General features: G+C 59.5%; 1 non-coding gene across 1 annotated transcript; it reads left to right on the top strand.

Annotated features, from left to right (window-relative positions):
- Positions 1-12621: 12621 nt before the first annotated feature.
- On the top strand, positions 12622-12740 carry LOC131865166 (5S ribosomal RNA). Its single transcript, XR_009363895.1, has one exon. It is a non-coding gene; the product is annotated as a 5S ribosomal RNA (ribosomal RNA).
- The last annotated feature ends 2260 nt before the right edge of the window (positions 12741-15000 follow it).

Below are 15000 nucleotides of genomic sequence, written 5' to 3'. Positions count from 1 at the left end.
GCCTTAATCGTCCACGACAAACAGCTCGACGAGGCATGAAGCACCCACGGGAGCCGGAGCATGACGATGCAGAGTCTCGGTTCACAGGAGCCTGGGAAGAACATCCCGTACGGAACCCTTTACCCGAAAACATCCGAACCGCACATGCTCGCGACAGTCCTGCCGTTAGAGAATGCACCGTGCACGCGACCGAGTAAGGCCACTCAGAGACATCCATTTCCCAGGTATATGCCCCCTACGCACTTTTGGTGGCGCAACTCGCACGAACAGTCCCACCTCGACCCCGTAAACAAGCTTTTTTGCCTCGAAGAGTTCGTCGGAGACGAAGAAGCAACCTTCAGTGCAAACGTAGCACTCTTTTGTGCAACCGCCCAAACAACGCCCCCTCTACCCTCTGTCGAAACACTCGGCATTGCTGCTCCCTAAGGTGAGCTTCTCCTCATAGGCAATTCCGCTCTTATCCGGTCACGTTTGTGTGCCCGAATTTCGCAAGGCAACCTCCATGGGACATGGAAAAGACTCGAGAAGAGAGCTCGCTCACGGGAGAGAGAAGCCAAGGAGACCACGAGAGTGCTGAGAGTGGGACAGCGCTGAATAGGCGGGAGAAGCCTGCGCGTATAAACGGAGATATATATCCAATTGCAACGAAGGAACGTGCCAAAGATCGAGAACAATGGCAGAAATGCTAGTAACGTGCACTTCGGGACCAACGCATCACCGGAAGACAACCGCCAAACATCGAAAGAGTCGCGATGCTCCGCAACCTACGTGCAAAGCGGTCGCACACCGGGTAAGGGAGTGAGAGCCCCAAACATAGCTGGGCGAGGCGCTCACTCCGCTCTTTAATATCTCGTTAATACCGCCAAGGAAATGGCACAAGCACACACACACAAGCATCCTCGGAAGAGGACAGTTCGAGTGACAGGTCAAATCCAAGAGTTCCGAAGACTACCTCCAGGAACAATCGGGAACAAGACCGATTACAAGTCGTCGAGTCTGTTACTGGGCGAACACGAGATGCGCACAGGAAATCGATCAGCCCTCACAATGGCCCAAGGCCAGAGATCGGACTGCTACGATTTACCCCAACAATCATCGTGCCACTCTTCGCAGAGAGGTGATAGACGCCAACGAGCCCGCGCATAGCAATCGAGGTGTAAAAAGGGCGTTGAAGGCAGGAAGCCTGGACGAAAGAGGCTACGAGGTCACCTCGAAGCGGTCTAAGAATCGGGCGCACTTGGGGCGACTACCAGTGCCAACCCCTTATCCCGCGGTGCGTCCGACACACAGAAATTTCCAAGGCGGCCAAGGAGCCTCCCCGCATAGCAATCGGGGTGTGAGGTTACGGATGCAGCATTGATAGCAATCGAGGTGTGAGGCGAAGGATGCAGAAGTGAGAGCCGAGGGATGTAGCAGAGATAGCAATCGGGGTGTGTGATGCAGAAGAGATAGCAATCGAGGTGTGCGGTGGGAAGGGCCCAGCAGCCAGAATGCATGAAGCGACGGATGAAGCAGTGATGACAACCGGGCTGTGAGGAGAGGAGGGATGCAGCCAAGAAAGCAATCAGGGCTCGAGGCAAGGGATGCATCAAGGATAGCAATCATGTTGTGAGGCGAGATTCCAAAGGCTAAACGTGAGAGGCTGCAGGGTCGACTCAGAGAGGTCTATGCATGTGAGAGGCTGAAAGCAAGGTCGACTCGGAGCGGTCTATGCATCGGGCGCGCTTGGGGCGACTACCAGTGCCAACCCCTTATCCCGCGACGCGTCCGACAAAGAGAACGTTCCAAGGCGGCAGAGGAGGTTACCAGCCGAAGGATGCAGTAGCAATAACAGGTATAGTTCCGCGGCGGCCGAGAAGACTCACCGCATAGGAATCGGGATGCGAGGCGAGGGATGCGGCGGGAAGGCCCCGACGGCTAAACGGAAGAGGCTGCAGGGCCGCCTCGGAATGGTCCAAGCATCGGATGCGATTGGGACGACTACCAGTGCCAACCCCTTATCCCGCGATGCGTCCGATACACAGATAGTTCCAAGGCGGCCGAGGAGCCTCACCGCATATCAATCGGGGTGCGAGGCGAGGGATGGGGCGGGAAGGCCCCAACGGCTAGACGGAAGAGGCTTCAGGGCCACCTCGGAATGGTCCAAGCATCGGACGCGCTTGGGGCGACTGCCAGTGCCAACCCCTTATCCCGCGATGCGTCCGATACACAGATGGTTCCAAGGCGGCCGAGGAGCCTCACCGCATAGCAATCGGGGGTGCGAGGCGAGGGATGGGGCGGGAAGGCCCCAACGGCTAGACGGAAGAGGCTTCAGGGCCGCCTAGGAATGGTCCAAGCATCGGACACGCTTGGGGCGACTACCAGTGACAGCCCCCTATCCCGCGATGCGTCCGATACGAAGATGGTTCCAAGGCGGCCGAGGAGCCTCACCGCATAGCAATCGGGGTGCGAGGTGGGGGATGCGGCGAGATGGCCCCAACGGCTAGACGGAAGAGGCCACAGGGCCGCGTCGGAATAGTCCAAGCATCGGACGCGCTTGGGGCGACTACCAGTGACAACCCCTTATCCCGCGATGCGTCCGATACGAAGATAGTTCCAAGGCGGCCGAGGAGCCTCACCGCATAGCAATCGGGGTGCGAGGTGGGGGATGCGGCGAGATGGCCCCAACGGCTAGACGGAAGAGGCTGCAGGGCCGCCTCGGAATAGTCCAAGCATCGGACGCGCTTGGGGCCACTACCAGTGACAACCCCTTATCCCGCAATGCGTCCGATACGAAGATAGTTCCAAGGCGGCCGAAGAGCCTCACCGCATAGCAATCGGGGTGCGAGGTGGGGGATGCGGCGAGATGGCCCCAACGGCTAGACGGAAGAGGCCACAGGGCCGCCTCGGAATAGTCCAAGCATCGGACGCGCTTGGGGCGACTACCAGTGACAACCCCTTATCCCGCGATGCGTCCGATACGAAGATAGTTCCCAGGCGGCCGAGGAGCCTCACCGCATAGCAATCGGGGTGCGAGGCGAGGGATGCGGCGAGATGGCCCCAAAGGCTAGACGGAAGAGGCTGCAGGGCTGCCTCGGAATAGTCCAAGCATCGGACGCGCTTGGGGCGACTACCACTGCCAACCCCTTATCCCGCGATGCGTTCGATACACAGATAGTTCCGAGGCGGCCGAGGAGGTGGGGGATGCAGCGAGATGGCCCCAACGGCTAGACGGAAGAGGCTGCAGGGCCGCCTCGGAATAGTCCAAGCATCGGACGCGCTTGGGGCGACTACCAGTGACAACCCCTTATCCCGCGATGCGTCCGATACACAGATAGTTCCGAGGCGGCCAAGGAGCCTCACCGCATAGCAATCGTGGTGCGAGGTGGGGGATGCGGCGAGATGGCCCCAACGGCTAGACGGAAGAGGCTGCAGGGCCGCCTCGGAATGGTCCAAGCATCGGATGCGCTTGGGGCGACTACCACTGCCAACCCCTTATCCCGCGATGCGTCCGATACACAGATAGTTCCAAGGCGGCCGAGGAGCCTCACAGCATAGCAATCAGGGTGCGAGGCGAGGGATGCGGCGAGAAAGCCCCAACGGCTAGAGGGAAGAGGCTTCAGGTCCGCCTCGGAATGGTCCAAGCATCGGACGCGCTTGGGGCGACTACCAGTGACAACCCCTTATCCCGCGACGCGTCCGATACACAGATAGTTCCAAGGCGGCCGAGGAGCCTCACCGCATAGCAATCGGGGTGCGAGGCGAGGGATGCGGCGAGAAGGACCCAACGGCTACACGGAAGAGGCTTCGGGGCCGCCTCGGAATGGTCCAAGCATCGGACGCGCTTGGGGCGACTACCAGTGACAACCCCTTATCCCGCGACGCGTCCGATACACAGATAGTTCCAAGGCGGCCGAGGAGCCTCACCGCATAGCAATCGGGGTGCGAGGCGAGGGATGCGGCGAGAAGGACCCAACGGCTACACGGAAGAGGCTTCGGGGCCGCCTCGGAATGGTCCAAGCATCGGACGCGCTTGGGGCGACTACCAGTGACAACCCCTTATCCCGCGACGCGTCCGATACACAGATAGTTCCAAGGCGGCCGAGGAGCCTCACCGCATAGCAATCGGGGTGCGAGGCGAGGGATGCGGCGAGAAGGACCCAACGGCTAGACGGAAGAGGCTTCGGGTCCGCCTCGGAATGGTCCAAGCATCGGACGCGCTTGGGGCGACTACCAGTGACAACCCCTTATCCCGCGACGCGTCCGATACACAGATAGTTCCAAGGCGGCCGAGGAGCCTCACCGCATAGCAATCGGGGTGCGAGGCGAGGGATGCGGCGAGAAGGACCCAACGGCTAGACGGAAGAGGCTTCGGGTCCGCCTCGGAATGGTCCAAGCATCGGACGCGCTTGGGGCGACTACCAGTGACAACCCCTTATCCCGCGACGCGTCCGATACACAGATAGTTCCAAGGCGGCCGAGGAGCCTCACCGCATAGCAATCGGGGTGCGAGGCGAGGGATGCGGCGAGAAGGACCCAACGGCTAGACGGAAGAGGCTTCGGGTCCGCCTCGGAATGGTCCAAGCATCGGACGCGCTTGGGGCGACTACCAGTGACAACCCCTTATCCCGCGACGCGTCCGATACACAGATAGTTCCGAGGCGGCCGAGGAGCCTCACCGCATAGCAATCGGGGTGCGAGGCGAAGGATGCGGCGAGAAGGACCCAACGGCTAGACGGAAGAGGCTTCGGGTCCGCCTCGGAATGGTCTAAGCATCGGACGCGCTTGGGGCGACTACCAGTGACAACCCCTTATCCCGCGACGCGTCCGATACACAGATAGTTCCAAGGCGGCCGAGGAGCCTCACCGCATAGCAATCGGGGTGCGAGGCGAGGGATGCGGCGAGAAGGACCCAACGGCTAGACGGAAGAGGCTTCAGGGCCGCCTCGGAATGGTCCAAGCATCGAACGCGCTTGGGGCGACTACCAGTGACAACCCCTTATCCCGCGACGCGTCCGATACACAGATAGTTCCGAGGCGGCCGAGGAGCCTCACCGCATAGCAATCGGGGTGCGAGGCGAGGGATGCGGCGAGAAGGACCCAACGGCTAGACGGAAGAGGCTTCAGGGCCGCCTCGGAATGGTCCAAGCATCGGACGCGCTTGGGGCGACTACCAGTGACAACCCCTTATCCCGCGACGCGTCCGATACACAGATAGTTCCGAGGCGGCCGAGGAGCCTCACCGCATAGCAATCGGGGTGCGAGGCGAGGGATGCGGCGAGAAGGACCCAACGGCTAGACGGAAGAGGCTTCAGGGCCGCCTCGGAATGGTCCAAGCATCGGACGCGCTTGGGGCGACTACCAATGACAACCCCTTATCCCGCGACGCGTCCGATACACAGATAGTTCCGAGGCGGCCGAGGAGCCTCACCGCATAGCAATCGGGGTGCGAGGCGAGGGATGCGGCGAGAAGGACCCAACGGCTAGACGGAAGAGGCTTCAGGGCCGCCTCGGAATGGTCCAAGCATCGGACGCGCTTGGGGCGACTACCAGTGACAACCCCTTATCCCGCGACGCGTCCGATACACAGATAGTTCCGAGGCGGCCGAGGAGCCTCACCGCATAGCAATCGGGGTGCGAGGCGAGGGATGCGGCGAGAAGGACCCAACGGCTAGACGGAAGAGGCTTCAGGGCCGCCTCGGAATGGTCCAAGCATCGGACGCGCTTGGGGCGACTACCGTTGCCAACCCCTTATCCCGCGATGCGTCTGATACACAGATAGTTCCGAGGCGGCCGAGGAGCCTCACCGCATAGCAATCGGGTTGCGAGGCCGATTCTCGCACAACCGTAGTCTGCCTCGTCGAATCAAACAACGGTCCCAGATTCCGACTTCCGTTCCGTAGAGACCCAAAAGCTAGATGGAGGCTCGCAAGAAAGAGAGTCGGCGCATAGCAATCGGGTTTCTCGAACGTTTAGGGACCGAGCTCACTTGCGGATAGGGCAAAATCCGCCAAGCAACCCAAAAGCTAGACGGGGGCTCGAATCGAATCGCCTAGGCGGCCACAACAACGACGTGTTGGATCGACTACCAGTGCCAAACCATTCAGCAAGACTAGTCTGTGTCGAGGCCGGATAGAGATTCTCAGAGAGCGCCCGCATAGCATTTAGGAGACCTGCCGCGTCCCTCACACTCGACAAATGGTGGTGCACGTTTATAAATCCGAGCGATCCCAACCCTTTCAAGCACCAACATCGGTCGAGATAGAGGGGCACGGAGGGGGCTGCGTGAGACAACACAGTCCCCTATATAAGTTATTTGTCCGATTCTCACACATCCGAAGAATGGTCATCAAATCGGACAACAGCCCAAACTTCCGACTTCCGTCCCAGAAAGCCCAAGAGCTATCTAAAACGTTCATGGCCGGAACTCGATCGCGGCTATACCAGTCCGCCAAGCAACCCAAAAGCTAGACTGGAGCTCTAGTCGAATCACCTCTGTGGCCATTGCAAGGACGTGTTGGAGCGACTACCATTGCCGAACCATTCCGCAGGTCGAGTCCATACCAAGGCCGCATAGAGATTCACGATGAGCTCCTGCATAGCAATCAGGAGACTTGCCGTGTCCATCACAATCGATAAATCCTGGTGCAAGATTTTTGCATCCGAGCGCTCCAACCAGTCGAGCACCAGCATCAATCGACATAAACGGGCACGGGGGGAGGATGCTCGAGAACACTACCTCCCCTATATAAGTTATTTGTCCGATTCTCAAGCAGCCGAAGTCTGGTCATCGAATCGGGTCAAAGACCACAACTTCCGACTTTACCCACAATGCAAGTCATCGAATCGAACATCGGCCCCCGAGTCGGACTCCATGCGTATGTCAGGTCATCGGACCCAAATTCCGCCTTCCTGCGCATGGCGGGCCATCAATATCAACTCGGTCATCGGACCCAAACTCCGCCTTTTTGCGTATGGCACGCCTTCAAATCGGTCATCGGACCCAAATTCCGCCTTCCTGTGCATGGCGGGCCATCAACATCAACTCGGTCATCGGACCCAAATTCCGCCTTTCTGCGCATGGCACGCCATCAACTCGGTCATCGGACCCAAATTCCGCCTTCCTGCGCATGGCAGGTCATCGGACACAAATTCAGACCTCGCCAATATGCCTACGTATCGAATCGGTCATCGGACCCAACTTCCGACTTCATCCATACTGTAGGGTCTTTGAGGTTGGCGCGGTGCGCTCAACCCAGGGAGTCGACCCATCGAAGCATACACCTCCCCTATATAAGCTATTTGTCCGATTCCCACACCTGTGTAGTTTGCACCTCTGACCAGGACATCGACCCCAACTTCCGAACTCGACTGCAACGACGGCACCAGCGCCTTGGTGCGCACCTTGCGACGCACAGTCCCAACATTCGCCTTCCTGCACATGGCAGGTCATCGGACCCAAATTCCGACCTCGCGAGTATGCCTACATATCGAATCGGTCATCGGACCCAACTTCCGACTTCATCCATACCGTAGGGTCTTTGAGGTTGGCGCGGTGCGCTCAACCCGGGGAGTCGACCCAACGAAGCATACACCTCCCCTATATAAGCTATTTGTCCGATTCCCACACCTGTGTAGTTTGCACCTCCGATCAAGACATCGACCCCAACTTCCGAACTCGCCTCCAACGACCGAACCAGCGCCTTGGTGCGCACCTTGCAACGCACAGTGCCAACATTCGCCTTCCTGCACGTGGCAGGTCATCGGACCCAAATTCCGACCTCGCGAGTATGCCTACATATCGAATCGGTCATCGGACCCAACTTCCGACTTCATCCATACCGTAGGGTCTTTGAGGTTGGCGCGGTGCGCTCAACCCGGGGAGTCGACCCAACGAAGCATACACCTCCCCTATATAAGCTATTTGTCCGATTCCCACACCTGTGTAGCTTGCACCTCCGATCAGGACATCGACCCCAACTTCCGAACTCGACTAAAAAGACCGCACCAGCGCCTTGGTGTGCACCTTGCAACGCACAGTGTCAACATTCGCCTTCCTGCACATGGCAGGTCATCGGACCCAAATTCCGACCTCATGAGCATACCTACTAATCGAATTGGTCATCGGACCCAACTTCCGACTTCATCCATACCGTAGGGTCTTTGAGGTTGGCGCGGTGCGCTCAACCTGGGGAGTCGACCCATCGAAGCATACACCTCCCCTATATAAGCTATTTGTCCGATTCCGACACCTGTGTAGTTTGCACCTCCGCTCAGGACATCGACCCCAACTTCCGAACTCGCCTGCAACGACCGAACCAGCGCCTTGGTGCGCACCAAAAGTGCGCACTTTTGGAGGGCACTTTTGTGCGCTCCAAAGGTGCGCACTTTTGGAGGGCACTTTTCTGCGCTCCAAAGGTGCGCACTTTTGGAGGGCACTTTTTGGAGGGCACTTTTCTGCGCTCCAAAGGTGCGCACTTTTGGAGGGCACTTTTTGGAGGGCACTTTTCTGCGCTCCAAAGGTGCGCACTTTTGGAGGGCACTTTTTGGAGGGCACTTTTCTGCGCTCCAAAGGTGCGCACTTTTGGAGGGCACTTTTTGGAGGGCACTTTTCTGCGCTCCAAAGGTGCGCACTTTTGGAGGGCACTTTTTGGAGGGCACTTTTCTGCGCTCCAAAGGTGCGCACTTTTGGAGGGCACTTTTCTGCGCTCCAAAGGTGCGCACTTTTGGAGGGCACTTTTTGGAGGGCACTTTTCTGCGCTCCAAAGGTGCGCACTTTTGGAGGGCACTTTTCTGCGCTCCAAAGGTGCGCACTTTTGGAGGGCACTTTTTGGAGGGCACTTTTCTGCGCTCCAAAGGTGCGCACTTTTGGAGGGCACTTTTGTGCACTCCAAAGGTGCGCACTTTTGGAGGGCACTTTTCCTGTGCTCCAAAGGTGCACACCTAGGTGAGCACCTTCGACCACACCTTGTAGCACACCAAACTCTGACTTTCGACTTCATCCGCAATGCAGGGTCTTTGAGGTTGGCGCAATGCGCACAACCAGGGGAGTCGACCCATCAAACCCAACACCTCCCCTATATAAGCTATTTGTCTGATTCTCATACATGCGTAGCCTGCAGGAGCAATTAGGACATCGACCCCAACTTTCGGCTTCTAAACGAAAACAAGGTCTTTGAGGTTGGTGTAATGCGAACAACTAGGGGAGTCAACCCATCAAACCCAACACCTCCCCTATATAAGCTATTTGTCTGATTCTCATACATGTGTAGTCTACAGGAGCAATTAGGACATCGACCCCAACTTTTGACTTCTTAACGAAAACAAGGTCTTTGAGGTTGACGTAATGCGCACAACCAGGGGAGTCGACCCATCAAACCCAACACCTCCCCTATATAAGCTATTTGTCCGATTCTCATACATGTGTAGCCTGCAGGAGCCATTAGGACATTGACCCCAACTTTTGACTTCTTAACGAAAACAAGGTCTTTGAGGTTGGCGTAATGCGCACAACCAAGGGAGTTGACCCATCAAACCCAACACCTCCCCTATATAAGCTATTTGTCTGATTCTCATACATGTGTAGCCTGCAACAACGATTAGGACATCCACCCCAACTTCTGAATTCGTCTGCGTTGACCGCACCAAAGGTGCACGCCTTGGTGCTCACCAAAATCCGACTTCCGACTTCTTCTGCTATGCGGGGTCTTTGAGGTTGGCGCAGTGCGCACAACCAGGGGAGTCAACCCACCGAATGCAACACCTCCCCTATATAAGCTATTTGTCTGATTCTCATACATGCGTAGACTGCAGCAATGATTAGGACATCCACCCCAACTTTTGACTTCTTAAACAAGACAGGGTCTTTGAAGTTGGTGCAGTGCACACAACCAGGGGAGTCGACCCATCAAACGCAACACCTCCCCTATATAAAGCTATTTGTCCGATTCTCATACGTGTAGTCTGCAGCAGCGATTAGGACATCGACCCCAACTTCCGAATTCGTTTGCATTGACCGCACCAAAGGTGCACGCCTTGGTGTGCACCCTGGAGTGCACTTTGGTGCTCACCTCGGTGCACACTTTGGTGTGCACCTCGGTGTGCACCAAAGGTGCGCACCTTGGAGCGCACCAAAGGTGTACACTTTGGAGCGCACCACATAGGGTCTTTGAGAGGTTGGCGCAGTGCGCACACCAAGGTGGGTGTTGAGGTGCGTGCCGAGGTGGGTGGGTGCTAGGGTGCGCTCCATGGTGGGTGCCAGGGTGGGTGCGTGCTAGGGTGGATTCCAAAGAGGGTCATAGGGTGGGTGCCAAGGTGGGTTGGTGATATAGTGGGTTCAAAGGTGGGTACTAGGGTGGGTTCCAAGGTGGGTCACAAGTTGGGTGCCAGGATGCGTGGGTGTTAGGTTGGGTGCCAAGGTGGGCTCCTGCGTGGGTGGGTGCTAGGGTGGGTTTCAAGGTGGACGCGAGGGCGGGTGCCAAGGTGGGTAACAAGTTGGGTGTTAGGATGGGTGAGTGCTAGAGTGGGTGCCAAGGTGGGTGGGTGCTAAGGTGGATGCCAAGGTGGTTCACAGGGTGGGTGGGTTCTAGGGTGAGTTCCAAGGTGGGTCACAGGTTCAGTGCTAGGGTGGGTGTCAAGGCGGGTGTCGAGGTGCCTGGGTGCTAGGGTGTGGATGCCAATGTGGGTCATAGGGTGGGTACTAGGGTGGGCTGCAATGTGGGTGCCAAGGTGGGTAACATGCTCGGTGGGTTCTAAATTGGGTGCCAGGGTGGGTGTGCACCCACCTTGCCCGAGGTGGGTGCCAAGGTGCCAGTGTGGGTGGGTGCTAAGGTGGATGCCAAGGTGGGTGAGAAGGTGGGTGATAGGTTGAGTGGTAGGATGGGTGGGTGCCAAGATGGGTCACAGGGTGGGTGCAAGGGTGGGTAGGTGCTAGGGTTGGTGTCAGGGTGGGTGGGTGCTAGGTTGGGTTCCAAGGTGGGTGCGAGGGTGAGTGTCAAGGTGGGTCACAGGTTAGGTGCTAGGATGGGTGAGTGCTAGGGTGCAAAGGTGCCAGGGTGGGTGCTAGGATGGGTCGATGCTAGGGTGAGTGGCAAGGTGGGTCCACAAGTGTCAAGGTGGGTGCCGAGGTGGGTGCCAAGTCGGCGACTGCTATGGTGGATGCCAAGGTGGGTCACGGGGTGGGTGCCAAGTTGCTAGGTTGGGTTCCAAGGTGGGTGCCAACGTGGGTGCTAGGGTGCGTGGGTTAAAGGGTGTGTCACAACGTGGGTGCCAGGATGGGTGCGCACCCACACTGGCCAAGACGGGTGCGGGTGCAAGGTTGGGTTCCAAGCCCGGTCACAGGCTGGGTGCTAGGATGGGTGGGTGCCAAGGTGGGCACCAGGGTGGGTGCACCCACCCTGGCCAAGGTGGGTCACGGGGTGGGTCCTAGGGTGGGTAACGGGGTGGGTACTAAGGTGCGTGCCAAGGTGGGTCATAGGGTGGGTGCCAAGGTGGGCACCAGGGTGGGTGTGCACCAACCCTAGCCAGGGTAGGTCACGGGGTGGTTGTCGGGGTGGGCGTCAAGGAGCCAAGGTGGGTGGCAAGTAGCCAAGTTGCGTGCCAAGGTGGGTGTCGGGGTGGGTGCCAAGGATCCAAGGTGGGTGCCAAGGAACCAAGGTGGGTGTCTGGGTGGGTGCCGAGGTGGGAGCCAGGGTGGGTCCCAAGGTGAGTGCAAAGGTGGGTGCCAGGGTCAAGGTGAGTGCCAATGTGGGTTCCAAGGTGCCAGGGTCAGGGTGAGTGCCAATGTGGGTTCAAAGGTGCTAAGTTGGGTGCGAGGTTGGGTGCGAGGGTGGGTGGGTGCCAAGGTGTGCTAGGTGGAAGCCCGGGTGGGTCGGCATCCCATGGGTGTCGAGTTGGGTGCCTGATGGGTGCTTCTTGTCAAGTTTTAGTCGTCGGGACTCATTTCGAGCCTTAGAGGTCGTTTCTTGTCCGGTTGCCCTGTCTTCGACCTGGGAACCCAATTTTGGTCCTCGGGTCCCATTTTTTTTTGTCTCGCATCCCACTTTTGGCCTGTGGCCTTTTCGGGGTCGATTCTCGTTTTGGGCATCAGAGCATGTTTCTTCTCCTAAAACCCAATATTTGTTTATTAAGTCTCGGAACACATTTTTGTTCTCGTGGACCCATCATGGGTCTTGGAACGCATTTGTGGTCCTTGGGTCCCATTTTGCATCCCGAAACTTGTGTTTTGGTGCTTGATCCCTATTTTGGGTGCCCACCTTGCACCAAGTGCGCACCCGGGGCAAACCGAGCGCCTTGGTGCACCAGGGCAAGATCGAGCGTGCACCCGAGGCGCCCCGAACATGCACCAAGGTGCACTCGGCCCACATGTGAGCGCAGGTCGTTGCGCCCGAGGTGGTGTGTGGGCACCGCGTTGCAGACGGGACACTGCACGCACACGACGCCCCCTCCAGGTGCACGCACGTAGGCCGGGCCGGGTGCACACCCGACGCCCTAGCAAGGTGCGCGCACCCGGGCAGGGCTCACACTTGGCGAACGGGGCGCACTTCGCGAGGGAGGGTGTGCACCTCGACGGGGGTGGGTGGCCGGGGTGGATTCGCACGTGGGTCGCGGTTTGCTAAGTACACACTGCGACAAGCTCATAACGGGTGCGATCATACCAGCGTTAGTGCACCGGATCCCATCAGAACTCCGCAGTTAAGCGCGCTTGGGCCGGAGTAGTACTGGGATGGGTGACCTCCCGGGAAGTCCCGGTGTTGCACCCTTTTTTAGTTTTTCGCCGGGCGTCGCAATGCTATTTGAATAAACCTTTTGCCCGTTTGCGTTCTCGTCGGGGCCGGGCCGGGCCGGGGTGCGCTGCCCGCACTACCGCGCGCGCGGGGGCAACACCGAGCGCGCACCCGAGGCGCCCCGAGCACACAGGCCACGGTGCAACCCGGGCGTTGTGCGCGCACCCCGGTGCGCCCGAGGTGCTGCGCGCGCACCCAAGTGAAATCGGTGTGCACCTCGGCCAGTGCGCGCTCGGTCGAGTCGCGCACGTTGGCCAAGGTGCACGGTGATGTTTCTTACTCTAAGGTTCCGCACCAGACGCCCGGGACAGGTGAGCGAAGCTGGGCGGGGCCGGGTGCGCGGCCGGGGCAGGTGCACGCAGCTGGAGAGAGCTTTGGAGCACACTTCGGAGCGCACCAATGATGCGCTCCATTCAAAAGTTTCCTGAAAAGGCAAAAAAAGTTGAGATTATAGAATTTCCCACTTGAGAGATTGTAAAAAAAAAAAATTTAAAATGAAGGAAACGCGGGTGCCAAGGTGTGCGCAGCCCAGCCAAGGTGTGCGCACCAAGGCGCCCACCCTGGCGAAGGTGCACGCAAGGTGCGCACCCGAGGCAAACCGGACAATTAACCCAACTTTCGACTTCGCGCGCACCTTGGAGCGCACTTCGGAGCGCTCCTTGGTGCGCACCAATCTTGGGCACCTCGGAGTGCACCATGGCGCCCACCAAGGTGCGCACCCGGGGCAAACCGAGCTCCGACTTCGTGCGCACCTTGGAGCGCACGAAAGGTGCGCACCATGGCGCCCACCAAGGTGCGCAGCCCAGCCAAGGCGTGCGCATCAAGGTGCGCACCCTGGCGAAGGTGCGCACCCGGGGCAAACCGAGCTCCGACTTCGTGCGCACCTTGGAGCGCACAAAAGGTGCGCAACCCAGCCAAGGTGTGCGCACCCCGGTCAAACCGAGCTCCGAATCGTGCGCACCAGAGGTGCACGCCATCGTGCGCACCTTGGAGCACACTTCGGAGCCCTCCTTGGTGCGCGCCGATGTTGCGCACCTCGGAGCGCACCCGGGGAAAACAATGCAATTAACCCGACTTTCGACTTCGTGGGCACCTCGGAGCGCTCTCGGGTTCGCACCTCGGAGCACACCGAGGTGCGCACCTTTGATGCGCTGCCTTCACCAATTTCCAGAAAAGGCAAGAAAACATTGAGAAGGTGTGCGCACCGAGGTGCCCACCCTGGCGAAGGTGCACGCGAGGTGCGCACCCGGGGCAAACCGGGCTCCGACTTCGTGCACGCCGCACCTTGGAGCACACTTCGGAGCGCTCCTTGGTGCGCACCAGGGCGCGCAACCCAGCCGAGGTGCCCACCCCGGCGAAGGTGCACGCGAGGTGCGCACCCGGGGCAAACCGGGCTCCGACTTCGTGCACGCCATGGTGCCCACCGCGGCGAAGGTGCACGCGAGGTGCGCACCCGGGGCAAACCGGGCTCCGACTTCGTGCACGCCGCACCTTGGAGCACACTTCGGAGCGCTCCTTGGTGCGCACCATGGTGCCCACCAGGGCGCGCAACCCCGCCGAAGGTGCACGCGAGGTGCGCACCCGGGGCAAACCGGGCTCCGACTTCGTGCACGCCGCACCTTGGAGCACACTTCGGAGCGCTCCTTGGTGCGCACCATGGTGCCCACCAGGGCGCGCAACCCCGCCGAAGGTGCACGCGAGGTGCGCACCCGGGGCAAACCGGGCTCCGACTTCGTGCACGCCATGGTGCGCACCGCGGCGAAGGTGCGCACCCGGGGCAAACCGGGCTCCGACTTCGTGCACGCCGCACCTTGGAGCACACTTCGGAGCGCTCCTTGGTGCGCACCAGGGCGCGCAACCCAGCCGAGGTGCCCACCCCGGCGAAGGTGCACGCGAGGTGCGTACCCGGGGCAAACCGGGCTCCGACTTCGTGCACGCCGCACCTTGGAGCACACTTCGGAGCGCTCCTTGGTGCGCACCATGGTGCCCACCAGGCCGCGCAACCCAGCCAAGGTGTGCGCACCAAGGTGCACGCGAGGTGCGCACCCGGGGCAAACCGGGGTCCGACTTCGTGCACGCCGCACCTTGGAGCACACATCGGGGCGCTCCCGGGTTCGCACCGGCGTTGCGCACCGTGGTGGGCACCTCGGAGCACACCAAGGTGGGCAGCGAGGTGCGCACCTTTGATGCGATGCCTTCACTAATTTCCATAAAAGGCAAAAAAAAAACGAGATTT

This window comes from Cryptomeria japonica, unplaced genomic scaffold (assembly GCF_030272615.1).
Source record: "Cryptomeria japonica unplaced genomic scaffold, Sugi_1.0 HiC_scaffold_104, whole genome shotgun sequence".
Taxonomy (NCBI): domain Eukaryota; kingdom Viridiplantae; phylum Streptophyta; class Pinopsida; order Cupressales; family Cupressaceae; genus Cryptomeria; species Cryptomeria japonica.
This window is presented reverse-complemented; position numbering and strand designations above follow the sequence as displayed.